A 7669-nucleotide genomic window follows, 5' to 3' on the forward strand; every position below is an offset into this window, starting at 1 on the left:
TAATAATAACCTCAATTTGCTCTGAAAGAGCTTGAATGGGTGAGTGGTTTCTCCCAGTAGCGTTTTCTCTTTCCATTGTCCTTGTAAGGCTGCAAGGAAGATTTAAAATAGGCAGAGCAAAATATAGGAAAGTAGTTATAGACGAGATATATATAGTAAAGTCAAAAATATGAATTTAAATTATGAAAATGATTTTAAGTATGATACGTGGCGTTGTTATACCAAGAAGACGACTAATTAAATAGTCCTTTGGACCATTAGCCCGCACTTCTGGGTTTCCAGCCTATATATAATATTTTTCAAAAACAGTTACTGTTTAGATCGTACTTTAAAAATAAGTACTGTTTATCAAACAAGTATATACTACGGAATTTTACTAGAAATACAAAGATACTGTATAATACAAAAATATTTTATTCGGATGAACTGGTTGTTGAATCTAATTCATCAATTTGATTTTTACTTTTTCTAAATTCAGATTCTGAATTATCTGAATCAATATACAGTTTATAGATTTTATTCAAAACTTCTTTTTCCAAATTTAATGCATTTAATTTTTGATTGAATTTACAAAAGTTAAACGTATGTCCCTTCTTACCACATGTATAACATGTCAAATCGTTATAAGAAGTTTTATGATATTTTCTTTTATTAGAATCAAATTTGTCATTTTGATAAGATTTATCTTTATAATGTCGTTTAGAATTTTTATTAGATTTATGTGATCTAGAACACTGGCCATCACATCTTGGAGGAGATGTTATGCCATAATCAAATTGTTTACAATAAGATCCTAATTCTCTTTCAGTTTTACGCATTTCATATTTTAAATTTCTTTGAAGTTTCAAATCATGACAGATTTGTAGACCTTCTTTATAAATTATACTAATTAATTGACCATATGTTAATTTCCTATAAGGTAAGGATTACCATGTTGCTGTTTAATAAAATTCCTAACTTTTTCTCCCAAAAAATAAGGTAATCCCGCCAAGAATTTTTCTTTCCAAAAATCTTGACTTGAATCTTCCCTTAACATTAATCGGGTGAGAAAGATGGTTTTATATTCTTGAAAATCACCTAATGTTCTACATTTAAGATTACTTAGTAATTCCGCATTTTTATCTTTTATGTGAGATGGATCTCCTATAAAATGTAATGAAATAGTAAGAATTAAAGATGACACTGCATCTTGTATTACATCACCATTTTCATCATATATAGGTTGCTCATCTTCATCAATTTTAATTGAATTTAGAATGTCTTCATGTTGTTTTTCAGTGAGATGATAATCCCCCATCCTTTAAGTTGACCGGTAAATCCAGCAATTAAGATTTCTGCTATAGCTTTATCAGAAATGATTGACTGTGTTTTATAAGCATTTGCAGCCATTGTCATTTGTTGCAAAATACTTAATATGTTATATTCACTTAAACCATCTATGTTCCATTCATAAATAGTTGAAGCATTATATTTAAATTGATTTATGGTATTAGGTTTATCAATTATACCTAAATCTGGAGCTCTATTTACTATTTCCCTATGATGATTTATTGGATTTAATTCAAATTGTTTTACATCTTCTGATTCTGGTTCACTAAGTTCAGAATTAGAAGTTTCTTCTAAATTATTTATATTTCGTGATGCTGAATGCACTTCAAGTTTACTTAATTGATCTTTTAATATGTGGACAAATTCTTGTTTATGAGACTGTGAAATGTGATATGGTTTAAAAACATGAGATTGAATTTTTTCTTTACCTTTTACACTTTCATTTACAATGGGTTTTTCATTTATTATTGGTTCTTCTTTTATTAAATTCGTCATACCTAATTTATTTTGTTTGAGTAAAAGTTTACAAAATTTAGTTGTGTGCCCTATTTTACCACAATGATAGCAAGTTAAGGGTTTTAATTTTTTAGATGAATTGTTCTTCAATTCTTTATTGCATTTACAAACTTTAGCAGTATGTCCTTGTTTACCACAAGTATAGCAAGTTAAATTTTTATACGATTTTTTAATTGATTTTTTCTTATATTTTCTATGCGATGTAGAGATTTGTGTGTGATCATTTTTACAAATTAATTGTGATTCTAGACATGTTACTGGATTTACACCTTTATCAGATTGATTTTCTTTAATTAAGTTATACCAATCAAAGAATTTTATTTCATTTTGCCTATTTAGTTTATAGTCTAAATATTCAGATTTTAATTCTTCAAAAGTATAAGTTTTTAGAATCTGCTTCATTTTAATTAAGTTTTTAATTTTAGATACTTCTTCAAGTAATTCGTTTTCAATTTCTTCTTTACTAAGTAAATTTAATGTTCGGGGTTTTTTATGTCTAGTTGCTATTTCATAAAACTTAGAATTTTTATAGAATTGTTCTTCGACTGTAGAAACATTTACTGTAGAAATCTTAAAATCATTTTTATCAGAAACAATTACTGTAGAAATCATTTTTTCATCAATAGCTTTAGAAATATCCTTAGAAATTAATTCATTTCCATTAATAATCCTTTGAAATTTTGAAGATTCAAAAACATCCCATTTAATACTATTAGCAGATCTACACAATAAAGGATCCATGTTCTAATACCAACAAGTTAGGGATCATCGCCTGGTTATACCCTTCACTGCCCAACAATCAACTCAAAACGGGACTTACAACGGGTTCAGTAGGCATACCCAAACCTTTCCACGGTATTTCAGTCGGCTTCCTCTATCATAATAGATTTACTATCAGTGTTAAATGTTCAGGCTCTGATACCAACAAAAACAAAAGCTTTTAGGACCGATTAACAGATTTGAATCTTGTAAAAGGAATAATTTTTAGTGAAGTAAATGCTATGATGAAATGATGAAATACTTTCTACGAACAAGTACTGTTTAAATTTATCTTAAGAAATAGTTACTGTTTATCGTTTTAGTATAAACAAACAGTTACTGTTTAAATCAAACATATACAACAAAATTTCTGATGTGGAAGATCACACTAAGGTGCAACCACAGAGCATACTTATACAACATACAATTTTACGCAAGAACATTTTTAAAGGTTTAGGGTTCCTGCAACCTTAACCTGGGATCCCCAGAATTAAGTCAGAGTGTGGAGGGAGAAGAGAAGAAAGCCTTTAACAGGGCTTTAGGAAGTAGCAATTTATAAATAATATAAAACTTTATTTAATTACAAAGATTAAATTTGATTTACAAAATTGAAAGACATATACAAAATTTAAAAGATTAGACTTACAAAGTGTAAAGAATCTCTAACCTTGAATCCTTACAGTGGACGTTGGAAAGAGAGGAGAGGGGTTTACTAACTAGCTTTTGGGCTTAGGATTGCCTATAATTGGACAATGCCTTCACAAAGAGGAGAGGCTCTCTATATAGAAATTTTAAAGAATCTATACTATTTGCTTTTTACTGTAGGTGAACAATGTTTGGTCTGCCACCGAATCTTTACTGTTTGCCTTTTTACTGTTGATGAACAGTGACATGTTTGTCACGGCATCTTGCTTTTACTGTGGATGAACAGTGGGTTGTCTGCCACTGTGTCTTTGACTTTTACTGTTGATAATAGTAACCTGGCTTCTACTGTTGGAATAGTAGCTTGGTCTTTACTGTGCTGAATAGTGGTTGACCTTTACTGTGTATGAATAGTCTTTGGTCCGCCATATGATCAGTTTGATGATGCGTTGTCGTTTTTACAAAAATAATGAGTTGAAGGAATTAGGTTCCTTCTGCCTTTTACAAGAAGATGAGGACAATGAACTGTCCTTCTTTTTACTTTTTTTTTTTCTTTTTTTTTTCACTTTTCTTTTCTTTTCATTTTTCTTTTATCTTTTGACTGTAATAATGGAATATCATCATGAATTGCACTATCACCATGTGAAGGTGATGATGATAATATAATTTTATCTTTTTATGCCAAATATTATTGAGACCATTTGGGCCTATTTTATTGGGCTTGACTAGTATACCTATAATATACCCAGGGCGAAAAGAATGACCTATAACCAGGAGGGTATAACCAGGTAGTCATTAAAGCTTTTGGTATATAATAAAATGGATCCTTTGTTGTGTAGATCGGCTAGTAGTAATAAATCTGAAGACTCAGATAACTCAGAAATTAAAAGAGTAATAAATAGAAATGAATTAATTTTGCAAGATTTTAGTAAAGCAATTGATGAATGGGAAATTCCTAAAGTTGATAAAGAACAAATTTATAAAGTTTCTAAATTTAATTTATTTAAAACAGATTATGTAATTAAAACAGAAAGAGATTTTCAATTAAGTAAACCTTTTGAAAGAATAACTCTTTTATCTTCTAAAACTTTACAACATCATAAAAGTAAAAAATATAAATATATTCATATAGGATTAATTCAAGTAGGAATAAAACCTTTAACCAGAGAAGGATTAAATACTAGTATTCTTGCAGTAGTAAGAGACGCTAGATTTTTAAATTTTCAAGATTCTTTATTAGGATCAGTTGAGACTAGCTTAAGTGAAGGACCGATCTCCTTTGAGGTCTATCCAGATATGACTGTCTCATTAAATGATTTAAATATTTTAGAAAGTATAGTTTTGGAAATTAAAACTCATAATTATAAAATGAAACAAGGATCAATTCCTATAGCGTTAATTTATAAAATTCATTATAAGGCAATGAATTCAGCCTTTGGTACTAAATATAAACTACAACCTAAAATTGGTGAAACAAGATTTCTTCAAACAGATTTGACTAAAACAAACACAGTAATTCCTAAAACCATCCAATGGAAGGATATAACACTTCCAGATGAATGGATTTTAGAAGGGGTTGTACCTCCTCCAGTTATTGATAAAGTAAAACCAAACATCAATTTGCAAAAAATTGAACAATTTGAAGATGGTAAAGTAACTTTAAAATTTAATAGAAGTCAAAGTATGAGGTATGCAGGGTCATCTTCCTCTGTAACTACAGATGAAAATGATAAACCTACTTCATCCATACCTTCTGTTATTTATGCTAAGTATAAAGAGACTGAGCCTAAACCAATAATTCAAACATTAGTAAAACCAAGATTTTCTACTTCTGATATTCCAAATTTAAAAATGAAAGGTGTTGATTACAGTAATTCTATACCACAGGCAGTTTATAATCCTGTAGATAATTATGTTAATCAACAATCAAATTTAGTAAATACACCTCCAGTATCACCAACAGCTTCAGCCATAACTGAAAATGTTAGTGAACTCAACAGGGAATTAAATGTACTTAATAAAGACGATATAGAAAAAAGTTTAATAAAAGAAGTATCTAAAATTAAAAATTTACTTAAAATGAAACAGATATTAAAACAATATACTTTTGAAGAATTAAAATATGAATATTTAGATTATAAATTAAATACTCAAACTGACATTAAATTCTTTGATTGGTATAAATTTATTAAAGAACATTCTTCTAATAAAAGTTTAAATCCAATTACTGTAAGAGATAAAAGACCAGAATGGATAGTAAATGATCAAACAATTAAAAGTGATTTCCACCTAAAACAATTAGTAAATTAAAACATCAAGATCATGAAATTGTCTGTGCTCCATTTAAAAATATAAGGGAAAATGATACAAATAATAAATTAATTGAACAAAATAATTTTAGTAATGCCAGTTTAATTTGTTTAAATACACAATTAAAACGTATAGAAAATTTATTAGAAGATAAACCAATTGTAAATGAGACTGTAAAAGGTAAAGAAAAGGTACAAACTCATATGTTTAAACCTTATCAAATTTCTCAATCTAGTAAAAATGAATTTGTAAATACACTAAAAGATCAATTAAGTAAAATCCAAGTTCGTTCTAACACTACCCAACATGTAACCCCAGAAACTCCTCCTTCATCAGGATCAAGAAATATAAACATGATAGAAGAAAACACCAACTCTGATGTTAGTGAACCTGACTCAGAAAATATTAAACAATTTGAAATCAATCCTATAAATCATCATAGAGAACTAGTAAATCGGGCACCAGACCTAGGTATAATTGATAAACCTAATACTATATCTCAATTTAAATATAATGCTTCAACTATTTATGAATGGAACATAGATGGTTTAAGTGAATATAATATATTAAGTATTTTGCAACAAATGACAATGGCTGCAAATGCTTATAAAACTCAATCTATTATTTCAGATAGAGCTATAGCAGAAATCATTATAGCTGGCTTTACAGGCCAATTAAAAGGTTGGTGGGATTATCATCTCACTGATCAACAACATTTAGAAATCTTAAATTCAGTTCAAGTAAATGATGACGGTGAACCTATTTATGATGAAAATGGTGAGGTAATTCAGGATGCAGTTGCAACCTTAATTCTTACTATTTCATTACATTTTATAGGATCCATCTCACATAAAAGATAAAAATGCCGAATTATTAAGTAATCTTAAATGTAGAAATTTAGGTGATTTTCAACATTATAAAACTACTTTTCTCACTAGATTAATGTTAAGAGAAGATTCCAATCAAAGCTTTTGGAAAGAAAAGTTTTTGGCTGGACTACCTTATTTTTTAGGAGAAAAAGTTAGAAACCATATAAAGCAACAATTTGGACAACCTATTCCTTATAATAAATTAACATATGGACAGTTAATTAGTATAATCCAAAAGGAAGGTTTACAAATTTGTCAAGACTTAAAACTTCAAAGAAAATTAAAATATGAAATGCAAAAAACTAAAAAAGAATTAGGATCGTTTTGTAAGCAATTTGATTATAATTTCATATCAAACCAACGATGTGATGGTCAATGTTCTAAAACAACTAAACCTAAAAAATATTAGAAATAAATACTCCAAAAAACAATATAGGTCTACACCTAGTCAAGATAAATTCTATAGTAAAAAGAGAACAAAACCTTCTTATAAACACAAAGATAAACGACCTTCTAAATCTACAACTAAAACTTCTTATAAAAATTTGACTTGTTACAATTGTGGAAAAAAAGGGCATACATCTAAATTTTGTAAATTTAATAAAAGATTACATGAATTAAAATTAGAAGATGATGTTTTAAATAAAATTTATGAATTATATATTGATTCTGATTCTTCGGAATCTGAAATTGATGAAAGTGAAAATCAAATTGATGAATTAGGGACTACCACAAGTTTTTCCAGTTCATCCGACAAATCCATAAATATGCTTAGTAAAGATCAAAGTACATTATTACAAGTAGTAAATACAATAGAAGACCAAGAAACTAAAGCAAAACTTCTTAAAAAATTAATTCAAAGCTTTGATAAAGAAAAAGAAGTACCAGATATCACTCCTAAAATTCAACCTAATACTTATGATTTAACCACTATTTTAAATAAAAATAAAGGGAAAAAAGAGAATATTGACATATCTACTAAAGAATTACGCAATGAAATTAAAACTTTAAAAAATGAAGTTCATGAATTAAAACTTCAATTTCAACAGAATTCTAAAAAATAAAAATATTAGAATCTCAACTTATTTCCAGTTCTTCTTCAGAAGAAGACGAACCAGATAATAATTTAAAAATAAATGAATTAGATGAAGATGTAGATTGTAATTTTCTCAATTTATTACAAGAAATCACTTCACGAAAATATTTAGTAAAAATAAACATTCAAATAAATAATTTTGTGATAA

Source organism: Jatropha curcas, chromosome 9, assembly GCF_041381405.1.
Source record: "Jatropha curcas cultivar XTBG-Jc1 chromosome 9, XTBG_Jcur_1.0, whole genome shotgun sequence".
In the NCBI taxonomy this organism is placed as follows: Eukaryota; Viridiplantae; Streptophyta; class Magnoliopsida; order Malpighiales; family Euphorbiaceae; genus Jatropha; species Jatropha curcas.